The 24,354-nt window shown below is 37.9% G+C and overlaps 1 protein-coding gene across 1 annotated transcript in view; it reads left to right on the top strand.

The window, feature by feature from the left end:
* Positions 1-24,354, top strand: part of KIAA0825 (KIAA0825 ortholog) — a 416,094-nt gene that overhangs the window by 37,390 nt on the left and 354,350 nt on the right.

Here is a 24,354-nt window from a genome sequence, read left to right as displayed (position 1 = left end):
GATTTGTCAACAGGAAATGTTTTATGCACCACTTCTAATAAAAGTGGCAGGCTCGGAATGCAGTGCTTTGAGGTTGGCTGCTTCAAAGCTTCAGACTATCTTCAATTCAAAGATATTTTTTAAATAATAGATATTAAAAGTATATTTAAATAATATTAAGGTTGTGACACAAACACCAAATGACAAAATTCAGGGGTTTCAAAGCAGAGTCTGACATGCCATCACTTTCTCACATAGTAACTGTTTTTTAAATTAGGAGTGTAACAGACTGATTTGGGGATTGTGTGTCAGTTTAACTTTAGATTCTCTTGTTGTTTTCACTGGTGTCACAACCTTAATGTCAGCTTTTCAAATAGGTTTCTACATTTCCTTTGGTTCGGGGTCATTAAAAAATGCATATGATGAATCTGAGAGGCATAAATAGGTCACACTGAAGTGAAATTCACTGCCTCTCTGGTATTGAGATACAGCTATTACCTGCCTTGTAAGTGGAAAAACTTAGCTCAGGCATTTTGGTAAATTTCAGTTTTTCAAGATTTTGGTTCAGACCATTGTAAACCCAAGTGACAAAACATGATGTTGGTATAATTGTGTTCTTGTTCCTCTAATCCAAACCACCCAATTTTGTTGATTATCATCCCTAGATATTAAGAATCATAATTCCCATAGGTGGTTGTTTTTTCACTTAAAGTACAAGTTAATCCTGACAATTATTTCAATAGAAGTATCCTTATTCAGTATAATTAAGTATAGGTAACTCTACCTTAAATTTTTCCATATGCCAGCCTTTTATATAAACACTTCAATGCAGATTTTGGGGTAAATGTGATTTTTTTTTTAAGGTAACACTTGTTTAGAAAGCAAATATAAAGTAAAAATCTGTTGCATTGTGTTGAATGTTAAAAAAAAAAATTCTTGTACCCAATTGGACATTCAAGGAGGAGCATGGAGCCTACCTTACTCCATTGTGCAGGGAGAGAGAGAAGGGAAAGAGGAGAGAAAAATAATTCCACCCATTTCCTTGATTCTCATATGTCATGATCTCACTGGGTAGGTCATATGCTGAATATGGTTTTAATTTAGAAAAATAAACATCAGAATCTGTCTCACAGTTGTCTTTTTCATCACCCATGTTAGAGAAATGAAAAGTGGAAAGAGAGGCAAATTATTTATTGATCTTTCTGGCTGACTCAAATATACTGGCCACCCCCAAATATAAGACTTCATAGTTCATATCTCCACCTTCACTGACTCTCCAGCTTTTACCGTTCCTCAGTTCAGTTCAGTTCCATCCCTCAGTCGTGGTCTCACTCTTTGCGATCCCATAGACTGCAGCATGCCAGGCCTCCCTGTCCATCACCAACTTGTGGAGCTTACTCAAACTCATGTCCATCATGTTGGTGATGCCATCCAGCCATCCCATCCTCTGTCGTCACCTTCTCCTCTTGCCCCCAATCCCTCACAGCATCTGAGTCTTTTCCAATGAGTCAGCTCTTCGCATGAGGTGGCCAAAGTATTGGAGTTTCAGCTTCAGCATTAGTCCTTCCAATGAATATTCAGGACTGACTTCCTTTCAGATGGACTGGTTGGATCTCCTTGCAGTCCAAGGGACCCTCAAGAGTCTTCTCCAATACCATACTTCAAAAGCATCAATTTTTCCGCTCTCAGCTTTCTTTATAGTCCAACTCTCATACCCATCTGTGCTGCTGCTGCTGCTAAGTCGCTTCAGTCGTGTCCGACTCTGTGCGACCCCATAGACGGCAGCCCACTAGGCTCCCCCGTCCCTGGGATTCTCGAGGCAAGAACACTGGACTGGGTTGCCATTTCCTTCTCCAATGCATGAAAGTGAAAAGTGAAAGTGAAGTCGCTCAGTCGTGTCCGACTCTCAGCGACCCCATGGACTACAGCCTACCAGGCTTCTCCGTCCATGGGATCTTCCAGGCAAGAGCACTGGAGTGGGGTGCCATTGCCTTCTCCCATCCATACATGACTACTGGGAAAAGCAAAGCTTTGACTTGATGGACCTTTGTTGCTAAAGTAATGTCTCTGCTTTTTAACTTGCTGTCTAGGTTGGTCACAGCTTTTCTTCCAAGGAGCAAGCGTCTTTTAATTTCATGGCTGCAGTCATCATCTGCAGTGATTTTGGAGCCCCAAAATATAAAGTCTCTCATTGTTTCCATTGTTTCCCCATCTATTTGCCATGAAGTGATGGGCCCAGATGCCACGATCTTAGTTTTTGAATGTTGAGCTTTAAGTCAACTTTTTCACCCTCTTCTTTCACTTTCATCAAGAGGCTCTTTAGTTCTTCTTCACTTTCTGTCATAAGGGTGGTGTCATCTGCATATCTGATGATGTTGATATTTCTTCTGGCAATCTTGATTCTAGCATGTGCTTCCTTCAGCATAGCATTTCACATGATGTACTCTGCATATAAGTTAAATAAGCAGGGTGACAATATACAGCCCTGACATACTCCTTTCCCAATTTAGAACCAGCCTGTTGTTCCGTGTCCAGCTCTAACTGTTGCTTCTTGACTTGCATGCAGATTTTCCAGGAGGCAGGTCAGGTGGTCTGGTATTCTTACCCCCTTAAGAATTTTCCACAGTTTGTTGTGATCGACATAGTCAAAGGCTTTGGCATAGTCAATAAAGCAGAAATAGATGTTTTTTTGGCACTCTCTTGCTTTTTCAGTGATCCAACAGATGTTGGCAATTTGATCTCTGGTTCCTCTGCCTTTTCTAAAACCAGCTTGAACATCTGTAAGTTCACGGTTCATGTGCTGTTGAAGCCTGGCTTGGAGAATTTTGAGCATTACTTTGCTAGCGTGTGAGATGAATGCAATTGTTTGGTAGTTTGAACATTCTTTGGCATTGCCTTTCTTAGGGATTGGAGTGAAAACTGACCTTTTTCAGTTCTGTGGCTACTGTTGAGTTTTCCAAATTTGCTGGCATGTTGAGTGCAGCAATTTCATAGCATCATCTTTTAGGATTTGAAATAGCTCAAATCCTAATAGGAATTCCAAATTCCTAATAGGAATTCCAAATCCCAAATAGGAATTCCATTGCCTCCACTAGCTTTGTTCATAGTGATGCTTCCTAAGGCCCACTTGACTTCGCATTCCAGGATGTCTTGCTCTAGGTGAGTGATATCACCATCGTGATTCTAGCATGAGGCAATTAGGCTGCATTGTATACTGGTTTGAAGATGTATACAGTTGTCTGTGAAGGATTTGGCTAACTCATCCAAATTTATCTAAACTGTACTAGTGCTCTTGCCTGAACAGATGTTTAAAGTCATTATTATTGTTCATACTAATACCAGTTCTGATTTCTATTTGATTGAAATGAATTTTTAAAACAAAAATATCTGTTTCTAAATTCAAAGAAAGCTATTCAAATAAATGAGTTGGAACTCAGTGCACACCTACAATGTAGAAAAAGCTTTCTGGCATAGAAATGAAATAATCTCTTTAAATAACATAGGCCAAAGCCTTCACGCAAATTCATTTAGAACAGTTTCAGATTTATGTAATTAATAAAGTTGGATACTGGGTCTAAACTGTATTAAATGTCCTTCAGTGTACAGTGATGTTCTAGTGACTGGAAAAAAATGATAAGAATTTATTTATCGTTTTGCTACATCAGTCAATTCTGTAAACGGCTTTCTAATATGATATAATATATGCTTTTAATAGTTTTCTATAATATTAAGAGATAGTATTTATTGAGTATTTTCTGTATTCCAACAACTGTTCTGAATAGTAACCATGGATTATCTCACGTAACCCTCATAACAACACTGTATTGATCTCAGTATTTTATAGATATGGTAGAGGCATACAAGGAGAACGTTATAAAAATAGTAAGTAACAGAGCTAGAATTCCACCACTAGCATTGTTATCCCAGATCTCATACTCTAAGCCCCCACTACTCAAAGTGCAGTCTCCAAGCCAGCGGTATCACCATTACCTGGGAACTTTTCAGAAATGCAGACTCTCAGACTCCACTCCAATATCACATCTTATATGCTATTTTGAGTATTCCTCTTATATATAAAGTTCATTGTAAAAAAATAAGTGACTAAATGTAAACAGGGATCCAAGCTACCTGGAGATCATTTGTATAAAGAACCAAAAAAATATCCTAGACCGTAAACAGCAAGTCTTTCTCTCTTGGGCAGCTAGCTACTTCTACATCTGAGACTTTCTCACAATCACATTGGAACACACTGCCTTTGAATGCAGACTCTAGACAGACTGCCTATGTGTGAACCTCAGCTCCTATTTCTAGCTAGAGGACCCTAAAGTTACACAGCTCTCTGTATCTCAGCTTCATCTTCTGGGAACGAGGTCTAAAATTGTACTTACTTCACAGGGTTGTTGTGAAGATGAAACGAGTTAATCCGTGGAAAGGTTTTAAAACAAAACCTGATATAAGTGATAAATGTTTTCTGCTGTGGTTGTTGTTAGTTATGATTCCCATCTTAAAGAGTAGAATAGAGTCTCATCTCATATTTGGTAATAAACTGACAAATATTTTTGTTGGCAGGGCTTACCATGTAAAGGGACATCTTTGTTGTTAGAGTCAAAATCATAAATTTTCGTTTTTGTATTTTCTGCAAACTTTCTCCTTGCGGCACCTCCTGCCTTTGAGTTCTCCTAAATACCACTTCATTGTGGTACTTAACTCGTTAAGTCCAATGCACTCAATTCAAAATCAAAACAAAACATGTAATGGCATAGAGAATTTTTAAATATAGTATATGTTTTTAAACTAAATAAAACTATTGAATGAAGCTTGTATGCCCATTTGGCCAACCCCTTGGATAAGTAATACAGAACAGTCAGAATAAAGTGTTTAGAGGCTGAATACTTCAGAAGCTGTTTGTTTTCTTTTGGACATTATTCTGAAGTTGTACATACAGTTAATCATGGTAGTATTTAGGGGAATACTGATTTAGTGTGCAGGTACTGACTTCACAGCTATTTAAGACTACATCTAACATGTGAAGTGAGACTGCCTTTCCTGAAAAGTACCAGTTTGAAATCTCATTTGTGGAAGGCACTGAGATAAAAACAGTCGGTGAAAAGTATATCCTGGGAATCTTTTAAATTGTCAGTTCTGGGACACACACCCGGAAAGTTCAGTTCACTAGGCCTGGGATGAGGCCCACCTAGGTGTTTGAATTTTTAACAAATGGCCAACGTGATTCTAGTTAAATTAGTGTCCTCAAGTACACTTGGAGAACCACTGCAGTAGTGGCGAAGACATGAATTAAAAAGAGCTTTCCTTGACTCCCCTTCCTTCTGGCAACACTGTCCTCTTTGGTACTAGTTTTTTCCATCCTATGACCCAGCTTTCTTATTTGTCCCCTCCTTACCCCCATCAGTGGTTCCCAAACCAATCCTTAATTTTTCTGCTTTTTTTTTTATACCCTTTCTCAAAGAATATATCTTCTGGATTTATCAGTCATATCTGTGCAGATGGTTCTACAAAATAACCACAAAAGTCTGTTTAGTCTAAAAATCTCTAAGCCGAAATGCAGGTGCTGTAATCAATTTAGAGCCTATGGGCAACATTAAAAGAAAGAAGTAGTTCAGTTCAGTTTAGTTCAGTTGCTCAGTCATGTCTGATTCTTTGCGACCCCATGAACCGCAGTATGCCAGTCCTCCCTGTCCATCACCAACTCCTGGAGTCTACCCAAACCCACGTCCATTGAGTTGGTGATGGCATCCAACCATCTCATCCTCTGTCATCCCCTTTTCCTCCTGCCTTCAATCCTTCCCAACATCAGGGTCTTTTCAAATGAGTCAGCTCTTCACATCAGGTGGCCAAAATATTGGAGTTTCAGCTTCAACATCAGCCCTTCCAAGAAAAAGTAGTAAAAAAGAATAAAAAGAAGTAGTAAAAAGGAATAAAATAGGATGAAATGGAATAGATCAAAGCAAGAGGAGCAGTGTTTCATGAGACTTTCATTTAAGACATGTGTGCACACCTACACAGTAGATTTCAATGCATTTTTTTTAACCTTGTAGGTCATAATTCAAAAAGTTTGAGAGATGCTCTCTGAGTGTTGGTGTCCTGGACTTCAGTGTGACATTACGAGCACTATGTTTTCCCATGCGTTCTACTCATATATCTGCTGCGTCTCTATTCTGGACATTGCCAATTTGTATAACCTGTTCAAAATCATCATGTCTAAAATTGTATTTGTTGTGCGTTCTGTTAACATTTTCCTCCGAAGTTTTTTTTTTTTTTTTAATCTATTCATAAACTACCATTCTGTCATCCAGGATAAAATTTCAGAATTCCTTTGTAATTATTTAGCCCTTCCTACGTAAAATCCCCAATAGTCTCATCTGACTGCCCTGGCCTGTCCTGTGGCCCAACCAAGCAGAAAATCTTATTGGCAGCCCTTGTAGTCACCCACTCCCCAGCTGGCTTCTTGGAGGCTGCCACGGGCGTGCCCTGCCTGATAGCGTGGCTGCCATCCACAAGACTGTAAGAACTGTCGTCAATAAGATGCCCTGCTCTGTATGATACCCACCTCTCTTAGCTCTTTCTGTTGTAGTTGGCCTTTTTTTTTTTTTATTGCCAAGGAAGAGCCTCACCCTGGATTTTATCCTTTGCTCCTTTCTAACAACATATCCACAAGCTTTCTGGCTCTTACCGTGACTATAGTTTCCACATCTTTTTTTTCTGGTGTCTCTTATGACTTGGGTCTAAAGTCCAAGCTTCTAATGCCTGGGACGTGTCATACCTGCCTGGTTGTGCTCTCAGCTATAATTGCCTGCCTCGGTCAGCGACCCCAAACTCTTATCTAGTCTCACCTTGGAAAGTCATTTCAGAAGCTCTCTTTGCTTTCCTCACGGTCCCATCCTCTTCCTATTCACCATCGCCTTCATCTGGATTAGTTCAGTGACCTTCTAACTAATCCTTCTACATCTCTTCTCTCACCCCACGCCAAACTGCCTTAACACCCTGTTTAATAAGTATTTGTAAAACAGTAGTCATGTGCTCCCTTAGTAAAAAAAAACAACAAAAAACATTTTATGACTCCATGTTCTCTGTAGAATAAAAGTACAAATATTTTCCTCCTGGAGAATAAAAGGCCTCAGCATATCCATCTGGCCATGGCATACCTCTCCAGTTTTATCTTTCACTGTTTTCATTTGTGAATTTTCTGTTTTGGTTCCGCAACGCAGTTCTCTATATGCTCCAGGGACATTCTCACCATTTTCATTACCAGAGCACCCTGTTGGTGGTCGTTCGTGAGTGTGGCGCAGGCAGTTGTGGCTGAGGTTTAGGAGTAGGATCTCACTACATACAAAGAAACCTCATGATAAGGCCCTGATTACACATTGGCAATTAGAAGTTAGGAAGAGCCCAGGCTGCAGAAGAAAAGAGAAATGAACAGGAGACAAACTGATGAATTACTTCTCTTATTTACTGTCTGACTGAGGCTCCTTATATCCTCCGTTCACTGGTTATTGGATCATTCACAAAACTGGAGAGCATTTGAATCTATATACAATGAGAGATTAAGTGTCTTACAACTGTGGGGGGCCTGTGAGACTATGGATTTTGTGAGATCACTGGGCTTTCACCTTTATCTTCCTTTTCCTTGGCAACTTGACTTCTCTGTTTTCCTCTGCCCATAGGGAATGTCTTACAGAACTTCTGGGTCATTTGTTATGTGTACCGCTCAGTTAATACTACATTAGCTAACACCTTGTAATGTTTGTTTGTTTTTGTTTGTCTTGCATCAAAAGTAAGGCATGCTCATTATAAGTTCAAACATAAAAAGATTATAAAGAGTAAAAATTTCCTTTTCCCTGTTCCTTTTTAGTTCTACCACCCACAGCTTAACACTGCTGGTTTTTTGTTGCATATCCTTCCTAATTGTGAGGCTGTGGGGGCTCGGGGCTGTGCGGGCAGGTTGGTTTTTTGAAAAGTCTTGCATTGTGTCATGATGCATATATAGTTTTTTATACATATACAATTTACTTCTTATAATAAATACTATAGCATTCTGGAAATCTTTCCATCTCTTGCCATACAGAGGTGGATTTTCATTTTCCATAGGTTTAGTTTCATTTTCTATATGTTATATTGATATGGAAAGTATCCAATGTACTGCACCGTAGAAGGTCATGGCACCCCACTCCAGTACTCTTGCCTGGAAAATCCCATGGACGGCGGAGCCTGGTAGGCTGCAGTCCATGGGGTCACTAAGAGTTGGACATGGCAGAGCAACTTCACTTTCCCTTTTCACTTTCATGCATTAGAGAAGGAAATGGCAACCCACTCCAGTGTTCTTGCCTGGAGAATCCCAGGGACAGCGGAGCCTGGTGGGCTTCCGTCTATGGGGTCGCACAGAGTCGGACAACTGAAGCGACGCAGCAGCAGCAGCAGCAGCATGTACTAGACTTCCCTGGTGGTACAGTGGATAGGAATCTGCCTGCCAATGCAGGGCACACAGGTGTGATCCCTTGTCCGGGAAGAGTCCACATGCCGCACACAACTGAAGTCCACGTGCCATGACTACTGAGCCCCTGCACTAGAGCCCGTGAGCTCCGGCTGCTGAGCCCACGTGCCGCAACTAGCAGAGCCCGTGCGCCTGAGCCTGTGCTCCACAGCAAGAGAAGCTTCACAATGGGGAGCCTGCGCACTGCAGCAACGGGTAGCCCCCACTCTTGGCAACTGGAGAAGCCCCACACGCAGCAAAGAAGACCCAAGGCAACCAAAAATAGGTGAATAAATAATTTTTAGATGGGTGTAAAAGTAAAATATGCCATGTACTGACATCACATTATATATTCAGTTGGCCCAGGAATAGTCCCACCTTACACCTTTCATCTCAGTATTTCATCAGTTTAGCTTTTGTCTCAGAGTTTTCACTTTTGAATGAAGCCTTATTTGATAGTTACACATAAATAAACCAGGATAGGTTATGATAGACTGCACCTTGTTTGTCTGCATCCTGGCATGTCCTCATATTTGAGACCCCAGTACAGTGAACAGAATTCTCACAGTAACATATGGTTAAATTGGCCACTTCCCATTTCTCTTTTCCAGTGCCTTTCCAGAAGTAATATAAGCTAGCACATCTTCTTCAAGGAGAGCAGGAAGAGTGCTTGCTGATAAAGTAAATGCTGTCCAGCAGTTAGATCAGCTAGCTCCTTTGGAGCTCAGGCGGTGGTGGTGGAAGAATGCTCTGGGCTGCCAGCTCTCCTGGCCACCTGATGCAAAACCAGTTGTGCTGAGCCTGTGCTTTTGCTTGTGGATCGCACATTTCTCACCCTTTATTCAAGTTTACCATAGAGTGAATACAGTACCAGCTTTATATTGCTATAAGGATTTTATTATGTATCATATGATATAAACCTACAACTATTTCTTTTATTGTTGGATAACACATTTTTTATTTTGTAACGACCATTTTTGGTGACAGTGATTTGGGAGGGGGGAGAGAAAGAAAATAACTGTGAACATTTATCGGTTAGTAGTACTAAATTTCATTTGACTTGCCAGCAAGAATTAAATGTGTAACCCACACTGTGGAGGCTGTAATGATATCACAGACCACATGAAAACAAGGAGACATAGAAGCATCAGCATCTATTGCACAGTCCTGTTTTCAGACTCTGCCTGAAAATATGACTTTTTCATATTGATGCTTCACTGCAGAAGGTACATTTGTGTACCACTCTGTGCCAATGCAGGAGACATAGGTTTGACCCCTGGTCTAGGAAGATGAGCAACGAAGCCTGCACACCTCAACTGTTGAGCCTGTGCTCCACAAGAGAAGCGACCACAATGAGAACCCTGCCTCCTGCAACTAGGAAAAAGCCCATACAGCAACGAAGAACCAGCACAGCTTAAATAAAAAATTAAAAAAAGTCTGTATGCCAGTGCAGGAGCCACTGGAGATGCAAGTTCAATCCCTGGCTTGGGACGATCCCCTGGAGAAGGAAGTGGCACCCCACTCCAGTATTTTTGCCTGAGAAATCCCATAGACAGAGGAGCCTGGCAGGCTATGTGCGTGGGGTCGCAAAGAATTGGACATGACTAAGTGACTGAGCACACACACACTATGAAACATGACTTTTCATTTAGATCCAGTGACTGTGCTAAATTAATTTCACTCATATTCAGTTTCAGGTTTTCTTGTGCATGTATGAAAGGTGAAACAGTAACTGTTAATGTACTGTCTCTGTTAAAAGAACTTATCAGCTCTTAAATGATGCAATTTTACTTCACTATCATTGTACATTTCTAGTAAAAAGGTCAATTCCAGTAATGGTTCAAGTTTCTTGTCTAATACATGGGATCAAAGTAAAGCATTCAGAAGTTCATTCTGTAAAATGTGAAACACTTGATATTGTGAATACTCTCGTAAATTGAATGACAAACTGCAGCATACATGGTAAAGTTACTTGGTCTTGCTGATGTAAAAAATATGCTGAAGTAGAATATAACATCATAAAATACTTTGAATAAATTCAGAGCCCACAGAGAGTAGTCTACTCAGAATATGCTGCACGTATTTGTGTAAAATATTCATAATTGCCTCTAAGAGCTTATAAAATCTACCAATATAGATAGAAGATATGTTCCCAAAAAGTGCAAATATGCTTATACATGCACAAAATAACCAGCCTGTAAATTTTTATAGTTAGGTTGGTGCTGATAAAAATAACAAGCATGGCTGTATATACTTTATCTGTTTGGATTTTAGAAATTTTTGAGACTTTGAAGAGTAAGTTTATAAATCAATGAAAGTTCCTACCATGGCATTAAATACTTTTGTTAAAATGTTCTCTAAATTTGGGTTGCAGTTTCCAGCAAAATCTACTGGGAATATTTAGTCAAAGCATTTAACAAATGGAAGTCAAAAAGTTCAGTTTATGTGAAGATTTTAGGTAATTGCTTGTAAACAGGAGGACTTTGAACTATTTCCCCCTGAAATCAAGGGGAAAACTGAACAAATTAATTAGTAAGAACTCAAATGATGTATAAAGTATAACTGTGAAATTCCATAATTGTGTTTTGAAATACCTACACCAACAGGGAGAAATATTTTGATGGAGCTCATATTTTTAATTAAATAACTATATATTAAGGTTCAGAATGAAGTTAACCTGGAAAAACCTGCAAGTTTGCAGTATCTAAATCAAGCAAAACATTGAAAATAAGCATACATATTTGTCTGATGGATTTGTCTTTTTAGCTTATTGGTCAAAAAAGGCAGTTTGCATAGAGGCAAAAAAGTAAAAACTGTAAAAATAATTTGGCTAAAATATTTGTGTATTTCATTATTAGAAATTAAAATTGGCAATGTTTTACACTAGTGAATTTTCTGTGAACTTAATATTATTTACCAGTAGATTTGCATCTGAAAAAATGTATACAGAAGAGTCACTTGGGCAATGTCAACAATTTAAAATTTACTAACCATGAAATGTATCTTGGAAAGTTACAGAAATAATACGATCATATTTTTTAAATATGTTCTTTAGAAAACTAAGTGTGAGGGATAGAAACAACTAAGAAGTTGATTAAAGTTGAGAAACAGATATGCAGGTCAGGAAGCAACAGTTACAACTGGACATGGACCAACAGACTGGTTCCAAATAGGAAGAGGAGTACATCAAGGTTGTATATTGTCACCCTGCTTATATAACTTCTATGCAGAGTACATCATGAGAAACACTGGGCTGGAAGAAGCACAAGCTGGAATCAAGATTGCCGGGAGAAATATCAATAACCTCAGATATGCAGATAACACCACCCTTATGGCAGAAAGTGAAGAAGAACTACAAAGCCTCTTGATGAAAGTGAAAGAGGAGAGTGAAAAAGTTGACTTAAAACAAAATTCAGAAAACTAAGATCATGGCATCTGATCCCATCACTTCATGGGAAATAGATGGGGAAACACTGGAACAGTGTCAGATTTTATTTTTTTGGGCTCCAAAATCACTGCAGATGGTGATTGCAGCCATGAAATTAAAAGACACTTACTCCTTGGAAGGAAAGTTATGACCAACCTAGATGGCATATTAAGAAGCAGAGACATTACTTTGCCAGAAAAGGTCCATCTTGTCAAGGCTGTGGTTTTTCCAGTGGTCATGTATGGTCATGTATTGGACGGTGAAGAAAGCTAAGTGCCGAAAAATTGATGCTTTTGAACTGTGGTGTTGGAGAAGACTCTTGAGAGTCCCTTAGACTGCAAGGAGATCCAACCAGTCCATCCTAAAGGAAGTCAGTCCTGAATATTCATTGGAAGAACTGATGCTGAAGCTGAAACTCCAATATTTTGGCCACCTGGTGCGAAGAGCTGACTCATTGGAAAAGACCCTGATGCTGGAAAAGATTGAGGGCGGGAGGAGAAGGGGATGAGAGGATGAGATGGTTGGATGGCATCACCGACTCAATGGACAAGGGTTTGGGTGGACTCTGGGAGTTGGTGATGGACAGGGAGCCCTGGTGTGCTGCTATTCATGGAGTCGCAAAGAGTTGGACACGATTGAGCGACTGAACTGAACTAAATGTACTAAGAGCCATCTGTTTTTGTATTTTTGATGTCAATATAAAGATTTTTTTACTTCAACAGGCATAGATATCAGAATTTTTTAAAAGAATTTGAATATAATTTTATGTAGGCCCACATATATTATAAAGCCACTTACTTGATTTGTAAGTATACATCTCAAAAATTATATAATTTTATTTATTTTAGTACCCTTTTATTCAAAAAAATTCCTAGTTTAGATGATAAATTATATAATATATGCTTCATCCCCTCCTTCCTATATCCCATTTCCCCTTTCCCAAATGATTGCTTTATGTTTATTATACATGATTGTAATTCCTATACTTAAAATTCATTACTTCTAAAATGAAGACTTCCTTTCCCCATACAAATTAAAAATTAGCTCTTTCCTTTGATGTTTCTCTTTTGCTTAAGTGTATGGTTTTTCTCCCAGTCACTTAGAATTGAAATCTTGCTGTGAGCACTGATTCTTCTCTTAACCTTAACAAAGGTCGTTCTGGCAGGAGGATAAAAATGTGTTAGAAGATGATGCAGAAAATAGGGAGACACCTTAGCGAACTGCTGTTTTCATCCAGCTGATGGAGTTTGAATTTCACAGGTGCAATATGAGAATAGGATGAAAAGTGACAAATATGAAGGAAGACGAATTGCCTGGCAGTGTAATTGGTGATGGAACATTCGAATGTGGGAGAGGATTCCCACGTTTCTAACTTGAATACCTAGGCTGATAGTGATGCTGTTAACTACTATAGGGACCTCGAGAAAATGAAGACATCTCAGAGGGAAGATAATAAAACTGTTTGGGGGCATATTGAGTTTGATGTACCCATGGAATACCCAAGGGGGTTATCCAGTGTGGAGTTGGACACTTCAAACAGGAGCTCCAAACACAACTGGTAGTGGGAGACATGGATGCGGATGAAATTGTTCAGTCAAAGGTCCAAGCAAAAGAGACAGAAAAGTGTTGTGGTGTCTAAGACCGATTTGAGGGAGAAACTGCCCTAAGGACACTTCCTTTGGGGAAAGAAGTGCCTGGGACTAATGTGAAATGTAGCAGGTTGGAGAGAAGACTGACATTTGGCAATTTTGAAGTTCTATAACTCTAGGAAGAATTCAGGCCCAGCTTAGGAAATGTTCCCAGAAATATTTCACCATTTGAAATTTTTGGATTTAAGTCTAGCAAATTAAGCTTCAAAGATATAATCATTTATGTATAGCTTTACAGATAACGTTTATTCTGTTACTCCTCTACTAACTTACTATCAATATTCATTTTTACTCTGAATTTTTTGAAGTTTCACATTGTGTGTACAGGACATGTTGATTAGTATAGAGTGGATTTTTTAACATCTTGCAAAGAACATCAGTTTTATGCTACTTTCTCAGTGGTCCAATGGTTAAGACTCTGCTCATCCAATGTAGGAGGTGTGGGTTTGATCCCTAGCAGGGCAACTAAGATCCCACATGCCACACAGCATGGCCAAAACATTTGTTAAAAGATTTGAAAAAAAAAAAAAAAGGGAACATCACCAAAAAAGGGAATTGTAATTTCACACAAAGAACTGTTCTAGAAATTTGACTTTGAAGTTGAGTCGATTCAAAGCAATTTTTAAAATCTCTTTAGACTTCATTCTTAGGGCCTATTTCTGAAGGGTTTCTATGCATAAAATTTTTAATGTTTTTACATTTTATTTTTACTTATTAGTTCTTACTTTTCAAAGCATGTGTCCTGTATCTTTAGACTTTATTTAGTAATTAAATTACCTAATTTAAGTAATTTTCTTTCTACAATCCGTATCTCCACATTGCCTCTTATATGCTCATTTTGGTCCCGCTGTTTTGGTGTATGATTCGTCTTTTAGTAGAAAAATACTGGGTACTTTCATCACAATTACAGTCATTGGTCTGATAATCCTATGAGTCAATCTACACGAAACAAGAAGTGCATATCAAACTCCTGGCAGGTTTAGTTAAAATTAAAATGCATGCTCAACTGTAGAGATTGTCAAGTGTGGAAATAATATTTGTCCAGCTGGACAGCTTTCTTTTGTAGTTGCTAAATGAAAGTTGAGATTCTGTCTGCTCCTTGAAAGCTTCTGTGTCATGAAGGTAATTTGGACTGTTTGTGGTTTGACAGGGATTATTAAAATCAGATGAAGTGAAGGGAAGCAAGTGTGAGAAAGCAAAATTGACACTGACACTCTCTATTATTTGCAGCTTGGATCATGATGACTATGTTGATATGATAGATTCACTGTTGAGATATGTTAAGCAGCAAATAAAGTAAAAAGCAAGTATAGTGATGGCTTTTCAGATTTAACATGAAGAAATCCAATATTTACTTTCACTGATTGCATTTTAAATAGATTTTCAGGTCATTTCATATGAATTTGTTTATAACCAACAACACATTATCTGTCTATTGAACTGTAGAATTAGAAACTCTACTGCAAACGCAGTATAACAGAAAATTAAATATTAAAGATGTAGATCACATGATTAAAATAATAGAATTTTAAAACTAGAAGGGTCCTTACAGATCACTTTTATCTAATTTCCTTTTTTGGTAGATGGAAACTAGAAAGAGTTTTAAGGTATCACATTTAAATGTTATTTGAAAACATAAATGAATGTAAAATGCTCATTTTTCACCACAAATATATTTTATCTTTTCACAGTATTAAAAAACAATGATTTGAGTTGTTAAAATTTATTCAAAAATAGTGTAATCCACAATTTTACATAACTTTTTTCAGTTTAAAGATAATACAAAAATTAAGTTATTATGATTGTATGTTTTTATAAATTGTATTATCTACATTGATGAAGTAAATGCCTTCCATAAACATGTTTTTCTACTAAAAGCATTATTTGTAGTAGGAGTTATAGCAAAAGGTTATTTCATGATGTTAACCAAGAACAGTTAGAAACATATAACTAAATTTGATGAAATTGTTGTTTAATCAGTAAGTAGTTTCCAACTCTTTTGCAATCCCATGGACTGTAGTCCACTAGACTTCTCTATCTATGGGATTTCCCAGGCAAGAATACTGGAGTGAGTTGCCCTTTCCTTCTCCAGGGGATCTTCCTGACCTAGGAATCAAACTATATACACACACACACACACACACACACACACACCTGCTACTGCTACTGCTAAGTCACTTCAGTCATGTCTGACTCTGTGTGACCCCATCCCTGGGATTCTCCAGGCAAAAATACTGGAGTGGGTTGCCATTTCCTTCTCCAATGCATAAAAGTGAAAAGTGACAGTGAAGTTGCTCAGTCGTGTCCGACTCTTCGCGACCCATGGACTGCTGTACCAGGCTCCTCCGTCCATGGGATTTTCCAGGCAGGAGTACTGGAGTGGGGTGCCATTGCCTTCTCCGACACACGCACCTACATACACATAAATGTGTATAACTAGGTAGAGAACCTGGAGTTGTCCTATACCTTATGGAAAATCTTCAGTGGTATTTAGGCAGGGTAGTGAACTGATCTGAATTGGTTTGTAACATGAGAAGTCTAATGCCCATAAGCAATGTAGATATCATCCTAGTGATACACTTAAGTTCAACAGTTCTAATGCTGACTACCTGGAGTTCACACAGTCACAGCAAATTAAAATCTTAGTCCTACAAGATGGCCCCTTTTCAGACATGAACAAGTGAGGTCTGCACCGGATTTACCTGCTCTTCCTGGCTGATACAAATTCAGGGGCTCCCACAGGTTCAATAATTTATTTGAATGACTCACAGAACTCAGGAAGCACCATACTTATGATTACAGTTTTATTAAAAAGGATAAAACTCTATAATAGCCAAATGGAAGAGACGCATGGGACGAAGCAATTAAGAGGGTAAGAGTAGCAAAAACCAAATACGAATTTCTTATTATACCCCAAGATGTGAGTGTTGGAGACCAGATAGTGTTCCAGATTTAGGATGCTGGTACAGAAAGAAGGTGAAGTTACATTTAAGAGCAGTGGTGACCATTTAAGATATTAGCAAGAGAAAGGGTCAAAGCATTTGATGATGATTTAAAATAGAGGTCAGCAACATTTTCTATTAAAGGCCAGATAGTAAATATTATTTAGGGTTTGTGGATGACATATGGCCACCCTAGCATATTCTGTTTTTGTTTTTAATGCTTACAACATATTAGAAATATAAAAACCAGTCTCGGCTTGCTTTCCATAGAAAAGACACGTGCCATAGTTTTCTGACACAATACTAGGCATGGGAGAGGGAGATTAGATAGAGGGAGATTAGAGGGAGACCCTATAACCTAGGAAGAAAAGTCATTTTAAGAAAAAGATTTTGAATTAAATTTTGGACATATTGAGTTTAAGAGATCTTTGAATCAGCAAAGTGCATTGTCTAGTTTAAGTACTTGGATATGTGTTTGATGATTTTAGAGAGTTATCGACATAACACTTGAAATTTACACCATCAAGATAACAGATAAAAGAGGTTATGAAAAGCATGCCCAAGTAAGAAGAGAACCAATAATTCCAACATGAGATGGATAAGAAGGGAAGCATAAGACAAAGTTCTGTATTCTTCTTTCCAGCTCAGGCAAGGGAAATAAGGAGAGTTGAGAACACTGTAAAATGAAACTAATAGAAGGAGATTTTTGAGGTATGAGGAAAAAAATCCAACGAATAAAAATGAATCAAAATTGTTTAAATTAAAATAAATCTACAGCAGTTAAATTACCTTAAAAAAAGTAACTGCTTTGAATGAAAATACTCAAGAAAAGTGTTTAAAATGAGAAGCAGGTCTAGAGAGAAACCTGTGGTGAGCATCAGTGTTCCATGCCAGAGATGAGAGAGGAGATAATCAAGATGCTTATTTGTTTAAATAAAAACTACTCTTGTTAACTTATACAAACAAAAAGAAGTGGCTGTTGGGCACTTAGGCAGGGAAAGGATTTATTGTGTGTATCTCACAGAACCAAAAAGAAACTGAGCAATCAGTGAGTCAGAGGAGGAAAGGAACTGGGCAGTTACAGGAGCCTCAGCCAAAAATATCCACTTACCTATGTACCCTCTCTTGGGAGGCTGGAAGTAATGTGATCGGTTTACTACCAGTGATTCCCTGTTCCTGCCTTCATTCCAGATACCATAATTCATTTAGTATGCACCTGATGGTTCAGCTTGCATCAGATTTCTAACCCTGAATTAATCAGTTACAACCAGGAAACCTGGGTCTTCTAGCATAGAAATGCACCACCGTTGTATATCTGATAGTATATATGAGATAAAAAAAAGAAATGTGAGCTGGCCAGCTACCGAAGTGGGGACTCCTTCAAGGAGCGTCTGAATAAATGGTGTAAGAGACTAGAAGGGAACTAGGAGGGCATAATCCTTAGGAGAATTGACAAGAGAGAAGACAGCTTTAAGAAAGAATATCCATGAGTACCAAGGAGTGCAGAGACTGAGTAAGAGAGGGGCTGAAAAATATTTTGTCGATTTCCATATAAAGCCAGAGGCAGAGACCAGATTGCTCTGGGTCGAGAAGTGAGGATGAAAACAGAAGATTAAGAAATATGGGCTGCTATTTTGAGATGCCAGGCTATGAAAGGAAGGGGATCTAAGGAGGGGTTTTATTGGTTTGAAACTTGAACATGTTTATAGTCAGCTGAAAGGGATATTGATGATGGTAGGAGTAGTCGCTGGTAATTGATGGTGCAAAGCCCTGAAAAGTCATAAAAGGGTATTATAATGGATGGATGTATTTATCAGATTGATTTAATTAATTATATTACCAAAATTTAGGAGAATAGTATCACATTAACTAGCTAATCAATAATATGTACAGTTTAGGATAAATTCTTCAACTTGTAACTTCTTTAGAAGCATCCACTTCAATACAAAATGCATGCTAAGTTCAAAGCATTCTTGCCTAATTATTAAAATAGAGTTTCTTAAAAATATAATTGACATCTCATAAATTGCTTATTATCCCCATTTGCTACATAACACGTCTGCTTTTTGAAAAGTGCTTCAATAACTTAAACTTTCTAAGGCAGATAGTACTGTTTTCCAAATTACTATGGTTTTACTGTACTTGAAAATTCATAAGTTAATCATAATCCCATAATTTGTGACATTATTTAGTTTTAATCTCAAAATATATAATAATTTTATGACTTTTAAGTCATGTGAAATATGAATTGAAAGCTATAAAAAATTTCTTAAATTCATTTTCAATTATCTTGATTTTACTGTAGTATTAAAGCAAGAGATGCTAGGATTGCATGTTGAAAATTATAAAGAGTTATTAAAATGAAAATATTTTCTGGCAGGAGAGGTGCACTGAAAAATAAAGCAATGTCAATTTGGTGAATAAAGCATATGACAATTAATTCTGTTTGCTTGTCAAGTTGCAATAGTGTATTCTGACTGATCCTGTCAATTTCTACTTCATACATACACATACATAAATTACTAATAGAGGAGTTACAATGAAGTATTTTATATATTTTATCAAAGGGGATTTTAATAGCTGTAATATGTTAATATGAGTACTTACTGGATGTATATCAATATTCTAGTTCATATAATTATGATAATCAGAACTTCCACAATAATTAGTAGAAAGCACAGCAGTCTGGGGAAAAGCTATGTATAGCTGAGAGTTGCAAAAATAAGTTGAATAAAATAACAAGTTCATTTTTTCCTGTTATAAGACTTTAATATATAAGGTATTTGAAATGATTATCAGCAAAAGGAGATCCATTTGAGTTGTTTCTCAGTCTTTGGGGAGGCCAAAACATTAAAATTTCAACTCTGAATAATTGATGAAAAGAAATAAATTTTTGGCAACTCTGAAATATAGGGAAAGACCTAGCCTTAAAAAAATAGAACAAAAAATTGGAGATTACATAGGCTTCATAATGAATGAAATTTATAATTGTCCTGTGGAAAGCTGTTAAATATATATGGCAAGTCAACATGTATAAGATAAAAAGGTACAATTTTATACAGAGAGACAGTTTAAAACATTGTGAATTAAGGACAGATGGCCTTTGAAGCAGTCTGAATCCCAGCTTTGCCGCTTCCTATAGAAGTGATCTAAGGCAAGTCATGAACCTCTCTGTGCCTCAGTTTCTACATCTTTATTATGTAGACTGTAATAGAACCAGGGCTTCCCTGATGGCTCAGTGGTAAAGAATCTTCCTGCCAGTGCAGGAGATGTGAGTTCAGTCCCTGGGTCATGATATAGGGAGTCCCCTGGAGAAGGAAATGGCAACCCATTCAGTATTCTTGCCTGGGAAATCCCTTGGATGGAAGAGCCTATATAGTCCATGAGGTTGCCATAGAGTTTAATACGATTTAGCGACCAAACAGCAACTATAATAGTACCTGTTACACAGGATTAAAGTCTTAGTCTCTCAATCATGTCTGACTCCTTGTGACCCCATAGACTGTAGACTGTCAGGCTCCTCTGTCCATGGGGATTCTCCAGGCAAGAATACTGAATTGGGTTGCCATTTCCTTCTCCAGGGACTCTTCCTGACCCAGGGATCAAACCCAGGTCTCCTGCATTGCAGGGAGACTCCTTACTGACTGAACCACCCAGGGAAGTCATATAGGATTAAGGCAAGAATTAAATGAGTAATTAGGACAATGCATGGCCCATATAAATGCTACGTAAGTGTTAGTTGTTATTACCTTTAATATTATTATTTAGTCATTATACCTTTAATCCATGGCCCAATAAATGAGTTCCCTGAACTACATACAATTGTCAAGATTTAGTAAAAGTTAAATTTTGAGTTATATAATGTTGGCAGGATTTTGTGAATGATACAGAAAGACTACTTTCTGACTAGATATGGGTGGAAAAGTAAAAATGAACCAGGCCAGAAGAAAAGGCTGGTTCAGATTTAAGGATGATGACCTGGTCGAAGTTTAACTTTGCTTCTTTATCAAATCAGCAAATTTAAGCCAAACAAGAATATAGTACAAATAATACAAAAAATACCGAGGATACCTGATAGCCGTAAAGATATGATCTCTAATGTCTCCTTTTTCCTTGTGGAGGCAAAATGCCCTCAGGTCAGTTGGTCTCAGACATCTTTTGTTGTGTAAAGAGTTTGTCAGTTCAGAGGAACCCAGAAACAGGGGCTGATTGCTTTTTTAGAATATTTTAAGGAGCTACAGGTTGTGAAATGGAACATCAGCATGGGGCATCTACCTGTTATGGTGAAAGAAGGTCTTGCTGCTCACGTTTCCTCTTTTCACATAATATTTCTTGCTAAGTTATAGATTCTGCTTTAGCTTTTCATGTAGTAGTCCTGGGGAAATGGAAAAGGGAAAAATTAAAACTAGCTCTGAGAGTCTGGGATACAGAAAAAAATGATGGTATTGATGTATGAAATAGTCCATGGGAAGAGTTAATTTGAGGGGTTCAGAAATATGTCCTTATCCTACCATTTTTTAGAATACAGCAAATTTATGGCTGGAAGAAACCTCAGAGCCTAATAAATCCATTCACCTCATTTTATGAATGAGGAACCTAACCTCCATCCCCCTGGAAAGACTGAGTGATTCACCCAAAGTCACAGAGGCATTGGCTGACCAGGATCAGAAGTCAAGTCTGTTGATTCCTTGTCAGTGATGTTTAGAATTAAATGGTGTTTTATTACAGAACAACATTTTCAAACGTGTTCAGTTATATGTGGTACATATAATTATTTTTTAATTGATCAAGATATCCCACTTCCTTACTGTGCTAATTAACTGTATTTGTTTTAGGCTAGATCATAATATTGAATGGTAAGGTTTCATGTGAGCTAGAACTGGTGGCTATATTAACTCCACAGTCTGTCCATAGATGCGAGAGCCATGTGACCCTGCTCCCTGGAGTTTCTCACAAGAGAAGAAATCACATGATCCAGATGTTTCCTTTACTAACTAAATTTCAGTGTGAGTTTCTTCCCAAGTTTCTCTTTCACTCCTTTTTAATCGTGTAGATCTTAAAAAGAATGGCAATCAGGATCTTTATTATTGAAGAAACCGTAAAAAGATAAGAACTCTAACCATTTTATGTGTTTAAATAAAGAAGACTCCTTAGGATAGAAAGGTATCATTTTAAGATATGTTGAAGGACAAGTGAGAGTCCAAAATTACTTTTGTGTGCCTTCTTTTGATCACATAAGGTATCGTTAGTTTTATTGCTTTACTGAAATGTCTTCTGGCAGTCCTTATAATATTTTCATATTTTATTATAGTCACTCTTCTTAGGAATTTTTAACTCAACTGTTTTAATTTGCCTATGGCTGAAATTTGACCTACAGATATTTGGCTTAGAGATAATTCATCAAACATAGCTCATCTTTAAAAGGCAATAATTAATATTATATCAGGTGCTAATACTTCTTTAAAATATTAAACAGTTTTTTTTAATCTTATACATAAAGTGACAAGAAACATTATAGGAGAATGAACATTTAAAAAGTGTTATTGAAAAAAAAAAGTGTTATTGAATAGAAATTTCAAAAAAAAGTTATTGTACTTTAAAAAGTTATCGTCCCATCTTTAATTGATCATAGATTAGGGTAAGAGACTTCATTCATTATGTCAAATTACTATTGTGTCCTTAATGACAATTTGTAGGAACATAAAGTGAAAGTGAAGTCGCTCTGTCATGTCCGACTCTTTGCAGCCCCAGGGACTATAGCTACCAGGCTCCTCCGTCCACGGGATTTTCCAGGCAAGAGTATTGGAGTGGGTTGCCATTTCTTTCTCCAGGGAATCTTCCCAACCCAAGGATCGAACCTAGGTCTCCCACATTGTAGGCAGACGCTTTACCATCTGAGCCACCAGGGAAGTCTCATAACATAAACAGAACATAAACAGGAACATAAACAGCATATAAACCTATATCTTGATCTATAAGTTCATAACCCTTTCCTTTTTCCCCTTAGACTTTTTTTTTTAAAGGTAATTCTGTCTTTTTGAAGTACCACTGAAATATTTCCCAAATTACATTGGTCCTTCAATAATTGACTTTCTTACTGTTGAGATCATAGTTATCTTTTACTTAGAATATAGCAGGTGGGTTTTCTACTGGCTCCCTTTTTTTTTTTTTTTTTTTTTACTTCTTTATTTTATTTTTGGTTCTGCTGAGTCCTCATCGCTGTCTGAGGGCTCTCCCCAGTTGTGGAGAGCGGAGGCTGCTATCCAGTTGCGGTGCGTGGCCTTCTCACTGCGGTGGTCTTCTCACTGCGGTGGTCTTCCTCGTTGAAGGCCCAGACTCTAGGCTCATGGGCTTCAGCAGTTGTGGTCCACAGGCCCAGTCCCTCTGCAACACGTGGAATCCTTCTGGAAGCCCAGGGTTGGAACCCGTGTCCCCTGCATCTGCAGGCGGAGTCCCATCCACTGTTCCACCAGAGGAGTCCCCAGCTCCCTCTCTCACCATCTTATTACCGTTCCTTGAGAGGGAGAGACTGTTCAATCACTGTCTCTCTGCTCCTTCTTGCACAGTGTCAGACACAGTGGGCGCCCACAGACTACACGCAGGAAATGGGAAGTTTGGTGTCTTTGCTCATACTCCTTTGCTTGCTTCTTTCTCATCACAGTCCCATAGTCGTCATTGCCGTCCTAAAAGGGACACCTCTGAACCCAGACTTTAGAGTGTCACCTGACTGTGCTCTCCCTCCTTTATTTATTTCTCAAGTTGGTCCTATTCATCCCTATTCATTCAGGTTAATTTTCTCACCTTATTAGTTACAGTTTGCCCTTCGAGTTTTCATTTATCCTGTCACACAGCGTCTTGAGCGTTACTGCCTCTGTGAAGGTGCCTCTCGTTTCTCTTGTCCTTCATCACCTTGACACCTTAGCATACACGTGGAAGCATCACTGATCTACGGCCGTCATAGGACATTCCGAACCCTCATCATTCTGGTATCACATCGTTGTTATCAGATGGCATTTCTTTCTAATGTCATTCCTTTATAAAGAAACTCTTTGTATACATTGATTAACTTCTCCACTGAGATTAAATAGGGGAAATCATGCAACCATGTAGATGGGAATCCTTCAGAATCCTGGTCACCAACCTCATTTGAATGTTTGACATGTTTCAGAACATTATAGCTTTACCCCAGAGCCGATTTCGTGAAGGACAGAGCATACGTATTCAATGTTGAAAGCGTGCAAAGCAACAGATTTTCTTTTAACAAGCATTCATAAGCACAAATACAACAAAACAATAAAAACATCTTGATGAAATGGTCATAGTCAAGAGATACTGAGGAATCAAATAAGATTTGAATCAGATTTTGAAAGAAATGATAATTATGATTGGCAGGAGAGAAGTGTTAAGATTGGGAGATATTTCAAATGAAGACATACAGGAAATGTAAAATGAGAGATTGTACACCTCCTGAGAGCAAGACTAATTTTTAAAAACTATTTTCCTAAAAAAAAAAAGCTATTTTCCTAATTATATATAAAATGATAATTACTTATTGAAAAACATAGGAAAATGCTAAATATGAAAAAGAAAATAAAAAGCAACCATAGTCTATCCTGTCTTGTCCAAGGATAACCATTTTAACATTTTGATTAATATCATGTCTATATTCCACAATGTTTTAAATGCAATAACTGATTCATTTCTCAAGAGACCAACAATCTCAAGTTTTAAAACCAAACAGGTCTGGGTTCAAACCCTACTGCTAACACTGGGTAGCTATGTAGCATACATAGCTACATACCGTTGGGTTCCCTCCCCATAAATGAGGATAATAACTATTTTTAGAGTTATTATGAAGATTAAGGAAGG

This window comes from Odocoileus virginianus, chromosome 3, assembly GCF_023699985.2.
Source record: "Odocoileus virginianus isolate 20LAN1187 ecotype Illinois chromosome 3, Ovbor_1.2, whole genome shotgun sequence".
Taxonomy (NCBI): Eukaryota; Metazoa; Chordata; class Mammalia; order Artiodactyla; family Cervidae; genus Odocoileus; species Odocoileus virginianus.
The sequence above is the reverse complement of the archived record's forward strand: the minus strand, read 5'-3'. Positions and strand labels throughout refer to the sequence as shown.